Genomic DNA, 13,346 nt, shown 5'->3' with positions numbered 1-13,346 from the left:
ACCAATCGTCACGTCTGAGGGCGAAAGACCCGCCCCCTCCGCGACGCAAGCAGCCAATCCGGCTACTCGTTACCCCCGCGTGCCGTGCGCCCGGACGCACGACCTTGACCAATCCGTCCCTGGACGTCCTTCTGGTCCCGCCCCAGGCCTGTAACCGCAGCTGTCCCTCTCGCCACCGCCCCTTCGCCCCCGCCGGCGCACTTCCTCCCCGACGCCGTGACGTGCGCAGCCCTGTGCCCGGCCGCAGCGGGCCAATGGCGGAGGCGGATACGGCGGGCCAATGGGCGGCGTCGTCTCATGCGGCCGGCGCCCGCCGCAGCCGCCGCCGGGTCCCGGAGCCAGAGGCCGCCGAGCCGGAGCGCGATGGAGCGAGGGCCCCAGGCGGGGAGGCGCCGCCGCCGAGCGCGCGGCCCGACGTCCCCTCAGTGAGCGCCCGCGCCGTCGCGGCGCCGCCCGAGCCTGGCCGCGCCCGAGGGGCGGGCTCGCCTCCCGCCGGCCTCGCTGCTTCGCCGGCGCTCGGAGCCCGCCGCCACCGCCGCCGCCGCCTTCCCGCTCGGGCCGGGAGACGGGCCGGGGCTGCATGGCCTCGCCCGCGCGCCGCCGCTGAGCCCGCGGAGCCGTGCCGCCGGGAACCGGTGAGAGCCGCCGCGGGCCGGGGCGGGGGGTCGGGCGGGCGCCGGGGCATGGGGGCCGCCGTGCGGCCTGCAGGCCTCCCCTCCGGGCGGAGCGGCGCGACGGGCGCCGGTGGGCCCGGGCGCCTCAGGGGCCGACCCGGGGCTCCGGGGGGCCCAGGCAGCCGTGAGCGGCCGACGCGAGCTCTTGGGGGGTCGTGCGGGGCCTCCGGGGGACCCGGGACCGCCGCGAAGGCCTCCGGGTGGGCCTGGGGGGGCCCGGGGCGGCCGCGCGGGGCTGCGGGTGGGGCTCCGGGTGGGCCTCGGGGCCCGGACAGCCGTGGAGGGACGGACTGGGGGCTCTGGGTGGGCGTCGGGGCCCGGACAGCCGTGAGGGGCTCGGGGGCTCCGGCTGGGCCTACCTGGCTCCTCGGCATCGGTGAGGGGCCGGCGGGGGCTCCGGGAGGGCCGGGGGGGCCCGGGGCAGCCGCGAGGGGTTGAGGGTGGGCCTGGGGGCGTTGGGGGGCTCGGGGCAGCCGCGAGGGCCGGGCGGGGCCCCGGGCGGCTGGGGAGCGGGCGCGCCGACCTCTGACCCGAGGGAGGGGTGCCGCCGCGGTGTCGGTTGTAGTTGTTATTCCCGGCGTCCCTATTATTATCGCTGTTTGGGAACGGGAGCAGGCGGCTCCCGGGCTGCGAGCCGGAGGGGGCGGGCGAAGCGGAGTCGTGGAGGCAGAGTGGGGGCGCCGGGGGCGCGCGTAGGCCCGCCGGGGGGCAGGAATGCGGGACAGCGGCGCGGGGGTGTCGTCTCGCGGGGCGGGTAGGCGGGCCTGGGGGGCGGGGGGGAGGGAGCGGCGGCGGCGGCTGCAACAGCAGTCCTTGGCCTCCAGGAACAATGTGAGACGTTGCCTGAAATGTTAATTTCCGTTCCTCATTTCATCATCCGCTGGCAGGGCGGTAGCTGCGAGTGAGTGTGTGAGAGCGCGTGTGTGTGCGTGTGTGCGCGCGTGTGGGGTTGGCCTCGCCGCATGGATTCAGTCCCCTCAAAGAGGGATTGTGCTGCTCGGTCTTGTGTCTTTGCTGTTTGGGGCTGGAGGAGGCTCGGTCCTTCTGGAGGTCTGCTCCTGTCCGGGGCCCCAGCGAGGTCTTCTGCCTGCGGTTCCTCTGGAGAGCCCGGCTCGCGTCCCAGCTTCCTGGGATTTTTGGAAGAGGCTTTGGAAGGTTGAGCTGGCCCGAGGGGGCCTGTGTTTGAAAACCACTTTGTCTCCAGCCGTTGAGATGCAGCGCGCGTCGGCTTCGCGATTTCTACAGGTTATGGGGAGTTTCACGTGCCTTTGCGAGAACAGGCTGGTTTTGCACATTTCCCAGTAGAAAATTCAAATTTCAGTCTTTTTTGTAAGGTGAGAGTTCTTAAAGTGATCTGAGCAGTATCCTTAACGTTCCATTTCAACCGAGGAGTGAAAAGGGTGCGCAGTTGTTGAATCGCAAAACTTAGAATATTTTGGTCGTGTGGGGGATTGATGAGCGGCATTCAGCAAAAACGGTGTAACGCGATATTGCTGGTGGAAAAAGCGCCATTGACACGGTGGCTATTTTTGGTGTGTGCAGACCCAGTCAATGGCATAACTTGAATAGTTCTAAATCAGAGACCCTGAGACTGTTGATTTGATGCCTTTGGGACCTTGATTTCTCGTACTAAATGTTGCTGTCCTGGAAGGCTTGCTGTGTTTTGTGTCTTTTGAGACTGATTGCACAAGTACTGTGATATTTCTTTGAAACTGGAGTTAAAAAAAGAAAAAGGAGAAACATCTTGCTCAACTCTGATTGTGGTCCTTGAGTTGGATCCCTATTTTGGTGCTTCCTCCCCGCACCCTCCATTCAGCTGTTGTCCTCTCTTGCTGTAGTTTTATGCTGGGGAGCAGGATCTCATCGGATAGGCCGGACCTCCTAATTGGGTGGGAGGAAACAAAGACCACGTAACTATGACATGTTTTTGTGTTTTGTGCCAGCTTCTTGAGTTAGTTAAAAAGCTGCCCCAAAATATTGCTAAATTTGATCTGAATGTGAAACTTTCACAGGTTTTCAAATTCTAAGTATATATATTTTTTTAACTGTGGAAAAACCATAAAATTTACCAGAAATTTGTGTTGAGAGGCACCCACAGCCTTGAGTTCGGCATTTGCAGTTCTGACTCGGGGTCCGCTTGCTTACTGGCACGGCTCTGTCGTGCGTGGACCAGCTGTGCCAATCCCACTGCCCCGCAGCGCTGCTTAGGACCGGTGACTGTCACGTCAGCTGTAATTACAGTGTTGGTACGGTGACAAGTAGAGCTCCGCACAGAGTTAAACCATGCTGTTTGTATTTGAGAAGATTTTTCAAGGAGCTTTGTGTGCCTCTGTTTTTAAGTACACTTAACATAATATGGTAAGGTTACGTTTTATCTACTGTAACGAGAGAGTTGTTTTGCATATGGGCAGTGAGCCCATTATCAATTAAATACCGTAATTAGACAGTGTCAGTAAATGCTGGTTCAGAGCATAATCTGTATTTGTTGCCAACATAAGTGTTTTGATCTGTCCATTACCCTGTGTAAGTTCCTTCATCCCTCGCATGGTAAGCTTAATGGATGTGCTTTCTTTAATAGCAAGATACCTGCTTGTTAGTAGGTGAGAATGAGGATGCACCCTGTGTCAGTCTGTTGCTGCTCTGTAGTCGTTGCTCTGTGGGGGTTGAGCTTGGCCTGCTCCGTAAACTTTTTTGTGCAGTTGGACTTCTCCAGTTTTATCTTCAAGCGGTAAGAGAGGGTGTCAGCCCTCAGCTCCTGGGGCTCTGGCAGTTAGAGCGTAGAAAGCCTAAAAGCCTTAGGAAATGACCCACTTTAACAACTACTCTGTTAATTCTGATGAAGACATTTTTATTACGAAGTGGCTCTTCTTCTGTTTGATGATCTTAGTCATGGTATCTTTTAAGCTAAGTCAGACTGAGCTATGTGTTCCCATGTCTGTTTTTGTTATTCTGTGCTTAACTCTGCTTCTCCTACATGTTTAATACTCTATTTAAGTAGTGTTTTATATATACAGTAGAACTACGGATGTTATTTTTATGGTAAGGTCCCGAGGGATTATTAACTACCTAACCCTGATTGTATAATTCCCCCCCTCCCCGCCAAGTCCCCTCTGTGATTCCCTATCACTCTGGCCTTACCTCCTGATGCACGGGCTACATTGGCCCTCCATTTCCTAGACTGGGACATGTGCCTTATTCTCTCATGGCCTCGACGCATGATGGTCCTCTGTCTGGGCCAGGGTCCTGCTGCTTGTCCATCATTGCCTCCCCTCCAGATCGACAAGGTAATTCGCTCTCAGCTTTGGGACTTCGTTAAAAGCTTCCTCTTAGCCTTCTTAATCATCATTCCCAAGCAGTGAGCCACACAGCTTAACTGATCAAATGTGTAACAACTGGTTTTCATCTGTCCCTGTGAAAGAGGGCTGGATGCTTAATGACAATAGGAGTGGTTTCTGATCACTCAGGGCCCAGTCTGGGGTATGACATTAGTCATGGAATTGGTTCAAGAGATAGTTGTTGAATTGTTTAAAGACTTTATATAGAAGTGTTTGAGTAATTTTGGAAAGAGAAATTTGAGATCATGAACTTTCATTTATTTGATTGACTGGGAATAATGCTTATGTGATTTCAGCCATTTTCCCATTTGTTCTCATTATAAATTTTCCTTTACAATTTAGGTAAAGGTGTGGGACATGGCTTTTACACTTGGTACAGGACAGGAGATAAAGGAAAATAATTAATGGGAAAGTTGTCTTTGTGAAGTAAAAAGCCTCTGGAAGCAATTTTAGTAGGACTGCTGCTTTTGGGGGCCAAGGTGAAGGCTTCCTGAGTGTAGTTTGCCGCTGCTGTATTTCATTTAGAACTTTAAGCCCCTTCTGGCCCCTTGTAACATAAGCAGTGGTTTAGTATGATAGTGGAGTACTGGGAAAGTTTGAACATTTTATCTTTTTTTTTTTTTTTTTAAACCCTCCCAAGCTATTGTAATAAAAAAGTTCCTGAGCTTCGAGACCATAGCGTTAGTACAAATATAAATTCTCTGGAATACACGTGGCCCCTTACTATCCCTCTGACCCCAGTTTTAGCATTTTTATTTATTTTATTTTTAGTTTTAGCATTTTTTAAAAAAGATTTTTATTTATTTATTTGACAGACAGAGATCACAAGTAGGCAGAGCAGCAGGCAGAGAGAGAGGAGGAAGCAGGCTCCCAGCTGAGCAGAGAGCCCGATGCGGGGCTCGATCCCAGGACCCTGAGACCATCACCTGAGCCAAAGGCAGAGGCTTAACCCACTGAGCCACCCAGGCACCCCATAGTTTTAGCATTTTTATTTTTTTAAAGATTTTTATTTATTTAACAGAGATCACAAGCAGGCAGAGAGAGCCAGGGTGGGGGGGGGCAGGCTCCCCGCTGAGCAGAGAGCCCGATGTGGGGCTCGATCCCAGGACCCTGAGATCATGACCTGAGCTGAAGGCAGAGGCTTTAACCCACTGAGCCACCCAGGCGTCCAGTTTTAGCTTTTTTAAGAAGAGATTTTATTTATTTTGAGAGAGAGAGACCCTGACCTCAAGCGTGGGGAGGGGCGGAGGGAAAAAATCTCAAGCAGACTTCCCCCTGAGCAGGGAGCCGGAGGAGGGCTGGATCCTACCACCTGAGCAGGTATCAAGAGTTGACTGCTTAACCAGCTGAGCCACCCAGGTGCCCCTAGTTTTAGTTTTTTTTTTTTTTTTTTAATTTTATTTATTTGACAGAGAGATCACAAGCAGGCAGAGAGACAGGCAGAGAGAGAGGAGGAAGCAGGCTCCCCGCCGAGCAGAGAGCCCGATGCGGGGATCCCAGGACCCCAAGATCATGACCCGAGCCGAAGGCAGAGGCTTTAACCCACTGAGCCACCCAGGTGCCCCTAGTTTTAGTATTTTAATGAAGAAAAAAGTAATCTCTTTGGAGGGAAATACACCCAAATGGAATTGTGTGTTACCCCCCTTCCTTTGTGTTCTGTGATGTTATGTAATTGACAAAAAGGTTGCTTTTGAAAAGACTAAGTATGGGTATAATTTGGGTGATAGAGACTTGAGATTTTGGTTTGAATAACTGTGTTGAATGTGTGGTTTTAACGTTTTAGGTAGTAAGGGGTGACGGCAGTTGGTTGTGGTTGAAAATATCTAGACACCGTTCTAAAACTTAAGAAATCCCACAGTTTTGAAGCTGGTTCAGTGACTGAAGAGTTAAGTGCATTTTCAGTGTGAAAGTAAAAGGAGTCTGTCCCATTACTCCAGCTGAGGTTTTCAGGGGATGAAAGGACTGGAAATACTGTCAGCTGGGCCGAGGCTTGTGGAGTGCCCCACCCCCAGCCTGGGTTGAGGTGCTAGTGGGAGTTCCAGTGTCCTCGCTGGCTGGGGGCAAGACCCAGGTTGCCAGCTCTGCCCTTGGCATCTGGGCAGTGAATTATTTATTATCCTGAAAATGTGTAGGCACTCTTTTTCCACTTGCAAAGAAACGAGTGTGCGTCGTTTCACTTTATAAAAATGTTGGCCTCTTCTCAACATAAACATTTTTTGATCACTTAGATCAAAATTTTTTGTCAAGATTACATCAAATTCATGAAATCCCTCTGTCTTCCAATTAGTTGTTTAACGCTGTAAAATGGGACCTTTTAGAATGGCTGGAATTGAAATTTAACTTGTAAATGCTTAATAACTTTGTGATATCAGAGGTTAGTTTTCATCTAAAATGTAGCAGATAGAGTTCTTTTCTCAAGGCATTAAGTGACCCCTACCTCCCGTTCTTCTGCTGGCTGGCGCCAGAACTGGAATGCTAATGTCCAGGAAGAGTGACTATTTCTAAGTAATGAGAAGGTGCATAGGGTGCTTGATTCTTAAGGTTTTGGCCAGAGTTGTGATTGTTTTATTTTCCACTGCATTCATAGATAGGTAGCAAAATGAGAAGACTTTCACTTAATTCTGCATGATGATGTCAGCTTGAAATCATTATGGCTCTACTGTGTAAACTTAGCTAAAATAGAGAAGGTGAGAGAAGCGTGAAGAACCCTAATACTCTTGAGAGGAGAAGCCTTGCTGGCATGTACCATGTTTCTAAATGTGGTTTTACATCCTGTAAAACAGGAAGTTAAAAATAAAAAAACAACAACAACAAAAAAAACCCCAAAGCAACACTCTTGATGGAATTTTCTTTTTTAATTACAAAAATGGCTGGCTAATTAGAATATGTGGAGAATGCTTTAAAAACAAACAAACTCACTCACTCACTCACTCACCTTTTGGGTGATAAAAAAGAAAGCCCAGCCTCACGGGGTCTAAAACTGCTGAGAACCTGCAGTGTCCTGCGCGCTCCGCAGCCCCTCGGGTGGTTCTGACTTCAAGGAGTGTGTAGACTTTGTGCATTTTTTCTTTGCTAGACGGAGAGGATTTGGATTACCGTTATAGGTATTTCCATTACTTTGAGAATAGTTCATCTGAGATTTGAAGTTTTTTAGTGTAGAGATTTATATATTAAATATGCTAACACTCAAAAGTTTTTCTTGTAGGAAAAATTTTCTCCAACACTTGAGAAAGGAAATCTTTGAATTGTGTCCTGTGTCTTTTAGTGTGAAGCTTAGAGAAGTAATAGTCACTTTCACTGAGAGTTTGGTTGTCAGCAGACGCAACCTTAATGGGATTTCTGTGGGAACTTTGTTTCTCTTCAGTGAAGCGCTTCTGTCTGATTCTGCTACACTTGGCTTCTCATCTGACGGCTGACTTGTAAAAGATGACTGTGCTGAAGCTGTTTGAATGTTCTGCAAAAGGACCTTGAAGTAAAGACTGATGGCACAGTGAAGTGTTAGAAAGTTGGGGAGGACATCTTTGTCCTAGAATTTAACTTCTAGTCTCCCCTTTTCCTTTTCTTGATAGTTTTCTTTGAAGCCCCCAACTGTGTTGTCTCCAGGGGGTGGGGGCCGAAGGCGCTGGAGGGTGTGCTGTGTTGGGGTGTGCCATGTAGGAGAGGTGACAGGAGGCTGTGCAGGGTCTGACGACTCGTGCGCTCAGAGTGGGGAGAAGCGCGTGTGTGTTCGTTGGTGCTGCCGCTCACTTTCTGTAGCTGTAGCGCGTGACCACGGGCTTGGTGGTGTCAGAGCAGCGCGCTCATTAACGGTTCTGTTGATGAGAAGACATGAATCTCCCCGGACGAAAGCCAGGGTGTCGGTAGGGCGGGTTCCTCCTGACGGCTCCGGGGGAGACTTGCTTTCCTTGCCTCTTTTGTCTTTTAGGGGCTCTTCACATTCCTTGGCCTGTGTCCCCTTTCTCCATCCTTAAAGCCAGCGGTGTTGGATCTCTGGCCCTCCAGCATGGCGTCCCCTTTCCGCCCTGCCTTCTGCCTCCCTCTTCCACTTTGGAGGAGCCTCGTGATTACTTGGGGCCCCCGGATAACCCCGGCTCTGCTCCCTGTCTGCTGCTGAGACCTCAGCTCCGTCTGCAGCCTTAATTCCCCTCTGCCGTGCGACCTGAGATGCCCACAGGCCCAGGGATTAGACTAGGGACTCCTTGGGAGCCGTGTTCGGCCGGCCACACTGGGCGTCCGTGGACGCGGTCACAGTGGGTGAGCTTGGGTCAGGTTGTTGTGCCTCTGGCTTTGGTGCTTTGCCTCGGTTCCCCAGAACTGATTTGTCCAGCCAGTGTAGTCTGGCGTCGATGGGCAGTTAGTAAGTGTGGTAAGAATACACGTCCTGCACGAGGTTTTGCCCTTTTTTTTTTTTTTTGGTGAATAATGTTATCGCTACAGAAGTGGTAGAAGTAGCAGTGGGAGGCATTGCCTTCTGTCCTTTCTTTAGGCTTCTGGATGGTGACGTCTCACGTCCGATTGCTGAGGTGGTCAAAGCTAAGAAGTCCACATTGGTACATTCCTGTGTTTGTTTTGAAGATTTTACTTACTTAATTTATTAGAATGGGGAGCGGCAGAGGGAGAAGCAGACTCTCCGCTGAGCAAGCAGCCCGATGACTCGAGGTTCGATCCCGGGACCCTGAGACTGTGACCCGAGCTGAAGGCAGACGCCCAGCTGACGGAGCCACCCAGGCGCCCCTGGACGGCACTCTTAACCAAAGCCCTGACTTTGTTTGGATTTCACTCACTTTTGCTCTGAGGCCCAGGATCCCACATTATATAGTTAGGTCTGTTTAGTCGCTTCCTGTCTGTGATAGTTTCTCAGGTCTTTCCTTGTTTTTCACAACCTTGGCAGTTTTGAAAAGTACAGTCTTTGTTTCTGTGTCTTTGTGACCATTTACCCATTTGGCACAGTTACACAGCAGTGTACAGCTGACTTCTGGTTTCTCAGACTGCTCTTCCAAATGTGGACTCCTGTGTAGTAGAATAGTCTTGGGTCTTCTCGCAGCTGGAGCGAATTACCTGGCTTATGGAGGGGTCCCCCAAGACTAGATGAATGTAGCTTTTCCCACATTACTCCGGTTTAGTCACTGTTAGCCCTTGCCCACCCTGCCCGGGTGTGGTGGGATGCATGAGGAGGCCCGAGACATGGCCCTGCCCGAGGCTGGGGAGGAAGAGAGGCGCTGGGGACTGTGACACGAGATAGGAGTTCAGGGGGGAGAAGGCATGTCTGGGTCTGAGGTCCAGGAGATGTCCTGGAGGAAGTGTTTTGAAGAAGCGGTGCGATACCAGTGTGCGGGAAGCAGGGCGAGGCCGTCACAGACTGTGGGAAGCAGTGGCAGATCGGCTGTAATGCAGGAATGTCAGTAGACCTGTTGGAACACGCAGTCCTTGAAGAAAACAGTAGCAGATAAAGCTGGGAAAACGGACAGGACTCCAGTTGTGTAAGACAGGGCTTGCTGAGGAGGCGGCGTCCCATGACCTGTGGCAGGAGGCGGTGTGGTGTGTCTGAGTGTGAAGGTGGTGGACGGCCTGATGGAGGTCACAGTGGCTCTGGGAGAGGGTTTTGTCATGCTCGTGGGGCTAAACCCAGGCAGTCAGGACACAAGGAAGGATGGTGTCTCGGAGCAGGCTGCTCCTGGAGGCAGGTGAATGCCAGGTCACCCTTGTGTCTTCTCGTTTGTCCTTCACCCCACCACCCTCTGCTTCTGGACAAATGATCAGTTTTGAAAGAGTTCTCACCACAGGCACTATTGTAGAAAGTAGCAGCAGCATTTTCCAGGCAGGAATGTAAAACAGCTAGTTAGAGGTGGATGATGGGGTGTGCGACTTGTTGTAGAAATAAAGCTTACATTGAAATGAGTAGCAGAAGTGCCCCTCCCAGAAAGGTCCCTGTGGAGTGGGCTGTGGGGAGCAGAACCTGGAGGGGAAGGCCTGTCAGTGGGGGCAGCCTCCTCGGCAAGGCGGGGAGGCTCTGGCATCTGAGAGAGGTGTTGTGGTCCAAGACACGCCTACGAGGATCCAGAGAGCTCTGAAATGGGGCGGGGGCTCTTCCAGTGGGCTCTGCAGGCCCCTTGTGAAGACTCTGTGGTGGCGTTGGTACAGACAGGCTGGAAGAGGAGAGGTGAGTTGATTCAGAGTGGGTGCAATGGGGCAGACAAGTGATGGGCGGTCTTGTGACGGGACAGCAGAGGTGATGGAAGAGAGGGGCAGGAGGGGGGCTTGGACATGGTCTCAGGCCTGCAGCGTGCCGCCAGGGACGCCTGTGACAAACCCACTGCTCCTGTTCTCCTGGGACAGGCTGATGGTCAGAGGCCAGGAGCCTGCCCCTCTCATGTCCAAGACAGAGTCTGGTCAAGACCGTATACACTGCAGGCCAAGGGTCATCGTTGTGGGCTCACAGAGGAGGGGCTAGCGATTTGGGGGCTGGGAACTAGCCTGCTGGTGCAGTGTGGAAGGGAGGTAGTTGCTGTCTTGTTACTTGCCCAGATACTTTGTTTGATTCTTCTGTTTTTAAGATTTTATTTCACTTTATTTTTAAAAAATTTTAAAGGTTGTTTTATTTGAGAGAAAGAGAGCAGGGGGAGGAGGAGAGGGGAATCCGTTTCCATGCTGAGTGTGGAGCAGGGTACGGGCTCCGTGCCAGGACACTGAGATCATGACCTGCGCCGAAGTCAGGCGCTTAACCGACTGAGCCTCTCAGGCGCCCCGATTTTCTTTCCTTTTTTCAGTGATCTCTGCACCTGTGTGCAGGGTTACAGCCCGGGACGTAACATGAATGGCATTACAGCCCCGAGATCAGGAGTGCAGTGCTCCCCGGCGCAGCCGGCCAGGCGGCCCGTACTTCGGTAGACTCGGGCTGGACTCGGGTCTGTTCGGGTCTTACCTGGACCAACGTGCGCATAAGTAGGTGCTGGGTCCGTGTTTCGTGTTTGGGACTTAAAAACAGGCTTAGGGGGCGCCTGGGGGGCTCAGTGGGTTAAGCCTCTGCTTTCGGCTGGGGTCATGGTCTCAGGGCCCTGGGATCGAGCCCCCATCGGACTGTCTGCTCAGCGGGGAGCCTGCTTCCTCCTCTCTCTCTGCGGGCCTCTCTGCCTGCTTGTGGTCTCTGTCTGTCGAATAAACAAAATAAAATCTTTAAAAAAAAAATAAACAAAAACAGGCTTATGGCCCGAGGAAAGGAACGCCTGTGAGGAAATCTGGTCCGTATGCGGAGCACGTGCTGTTTAAACCTGTGCAAGCGCGGTCCGCGGTGGGGGGGTGGGAAGTACCCGCGTCCCCCCAGGCCGTGGGCGGGACCGTCCTCCGGTCTGCGGTCGGGCAGGGCGGCGCGCTCCCGTGGGTGGCTCTCCCTGCTGGCCGGGGGTTTCTTCAGGACTCCGAGGTTCAGTGGCAGGCGCAGGGCGAGAGGGACAGGGAGGGCGGGAGGCGGTGTGCGGGAGCGCCCGGGCCGGCCGCGGGGCGGGCGCTCTTCGGGGCAGTTGCCTCAGGGCCGAGGGCGGCCTGCGGGGCCTCCGCTCTCTGCCTTCAGACTCTCCAGGGCTCCGCGCAGCCCCCGGTCGCCGGCGCCTCCTCAGCGCGACTGCGTCTTACCTCTTGGCTGGCGGCGGCTGCTGGTTCTCTGGCGGGGGAAATCGTTCGTGTCGTTAGCGCTGTCCCAGGGCGACCCCCGCCGCTGGTTCTTTTTTCTCTTCGCCGCCCTCTTCGGCCTTTCTGTGCGTCCTTGCGCGCAGCAGCACGGAGCGCCGCCGTCCCGATTCGGACGCGAGCGGGCGCGACTGCCGGTGGACACCGCGCTCTCAGCCGGCGAGGCCGAAGGGCCGCAGGACTTCGGGAGTCTCTCGGGTCTCGGCTGTTGCTCGGCCCGGCTGAAGCCGGCGTGTTCTCGTTCTTGTTGATTCGTCCAGGGCTGCTGCGGAGAGCGGTGATTTCAGGTGCGCGGTGTAGCTGAGTGATCGACGGGTTCCCTCCTGTGTGCGCCTGTGTCTCAGATGCCACAGTCTAGTGAAGCAATAAAAATGACTTCCTGCGTTGCAAAGAGCACGGGTCAAGTGTGTCCCAGATGTTGGTGAGCTGTGTTCATGTGTCGTGGCATCATGTTGTACTTGTGCTCTCTCTCTCACGGAGCTTTCTTTAATAAAGACGTTCGTGCACAGCAAAGGAAGCCGTCAGCAAAACAAACCGGCAGCTTATGGAGAGGGAGAAAGTATTCGCAAACTGTGTATTTGACGAGGGGTTAATGTCCACAAAATATTAAGAACTCGTACAACTGAATAGCGAAAGAGAAAAGAGTCCCAACTAATGCAGTTTAGAAGTGGACGAAGACCCTGAGTAGACATTTCTCCAAAGAAGGTCTGCGAAAGGCCACAGATGCGTGAAAAGATGGTCAGCATCGCTAGACAGCACGTCTGTTAAAACGGCCGTTAGGAAACACACAGGAGATAACACATATTGGCACGGATAGAGGAAAAGGGAACCCTTGTGCACTGCTGGTGGGAATGTTAACTGGTACAGCCATTATGGAAAACAGTACATGGAGGATCCTCAAAAAATAAAAATAGAATTACCATATGATCCAGCAATTCCACTTCTAGGAATATATCCAAGGAAAATGAAAAACTAACTCGAAAAGATATCTGCACACTACATGCATTGCAGCGTTATTCACAGTAGCATTATTTACAGACGGGCAGACAATGTGAGTGTCCCACTGGCAGGTGAACAGATAAAGACGTGTGTATATCGTATTACGGTGAAATATTACTCAGCCATAAAAGAAGTGAAGGAATCTTCCATTTGTGGCAGCATGGAGGGACCTTGAACGCACTGTGCTCTGTGAAGTAAGTCAGGCGGAGAAAGATAAATACTGTATGATCTCACTTAAACGTGGAATCTAAAAACAACAAACTCATAGAAGAAGAGATCAGACTTGGGGTTACCAGAGGCAAAAAGTAGAGGAGGGAGAAGGTGGTCAAAAGGCACAAAGTTGAAGTTAGAAGATAAAAAAAAAGTACTCGGGATGTGATGTATACAACATGGTGACCAGAGCCAGCACTGTTGTATGATCGAGGCAACGGTTGTTAAGAGAAAGTCCTGGGGCTCCTGGGTGGCTCAGTGGGTTAAGCGTCTGCCTTCGGCTCAGGTCATGATCCCGGGCTCCTGGGATCGAGCCCCACATCGGACCCTCTGCTCAGCGGGGAGCCTGCTTCCTCCTCTCTCTCTCTGCCTGCCTCTCTGCCTACTTGTGATCTCTCTCTGTCAAATAAATAAATAAAATCTTTAAAAAAAAAAAGAGTAAGTC

At 52.6% G+C, this 13,346-nt stretch overlaps 1 protein-coding gene across 7 annotated transcripts in view; it reads left to right on the top strand.

Annotated features, from left to right (window-relative positions):
• The first annotated feature begins 527 nt into the window (after nt 1-527).
• The window catches only part of LOC111152974 (ankyrin repeat domain 11), a 185,208-nt gene continuing 172,389 nt past the window's right edge, over nt 528-13,346 (top strand). For all 7 annotated transcript variants that reach the window (XM_022511753.1, XM_022511752.1, XM_022511749.1 and 4 more), the window contains exon 1: nt 528-635. The gene's annotated coding sequence lies outside the window, so the exon portion shown is untranslated. The remainder of the gene's footprint in view (nt 636-13,346) is intronic.

This window comes from Enhydra lutris, unplaced genomic scaffold (genome assembly GCF_002288905.1).
Source record: "Enhydra lutris kenyoni isolate GAN:26980312 unplaced genomic scaffold, ASM228890v2 scaffoldscaffold30, whole genome shotgun sequence".
In the NCBI taxonomy this organism is placed as follows: Eukaryota; Metazoa; Chordata; class Mammalia; order Carnivora; family Mustelidae; genus Enhydra; species Enhydra lutris.
Note: the sequence above shows the minus strand (reverse complement) of the source record. Positions and strands in the feature narration are given on the sequence as shown.